Consider the following 489-nt stretch of genomic DNA (forward strand, 5'->3'; position numbering starts at 1 on the left):
CTAGACAGTAGTGTGATCGTGTGCCAGTGTGGTGTGATGGTTGTAGTGTTGCAGTGTATGTATAATGTTCACAACTGACTATACTCAAATGCTAATGTGCTTGCGCATCATGTTTGAAGGCTGTTGTAAAGTGATGTGTTGTAGATGTTCATAAGTGTATATTTGGGAACAAACAGATATATGTTTCATGGCTCAAAATGACTGCATTAAATCAGTGCAGTGTGCAAACAGTAAAAAACTAATACGCTATTACGCACAGTGGTCTCGTTTACATGACAGTATCTCTTTGTAGATTGATAAGTATGGGGAAAAATGTGTAAATTACAAAATGAATATAATACGCAACCTAGCTCAAAGGATGTAAGATAACAGATCAAACAGCTGCTGGTAGTGCGCATTCATGCGTGTTCGTAACAGTGTAGCGAATGAGTAAAAAATAAAAGCGTGTTCCAAAGTGAAATACAGGGAAATTAGATGATATGTTTACCG

Source organism: Penaeus monodon, chromosome 34 (assembly GCF_015228065.2).
Source record: "Penaeus monodon isolate SGIC_2016 chromosome 34, NSTDA_Pmon_1, whole genome shotgun sequence".
Classification (NCBI taxonomy): Eukaryota; Metazoa; Arthropoda; class Malacostraca; order Decapoda; family Penaeidae; genus Penaeus; species Penaeus monodon.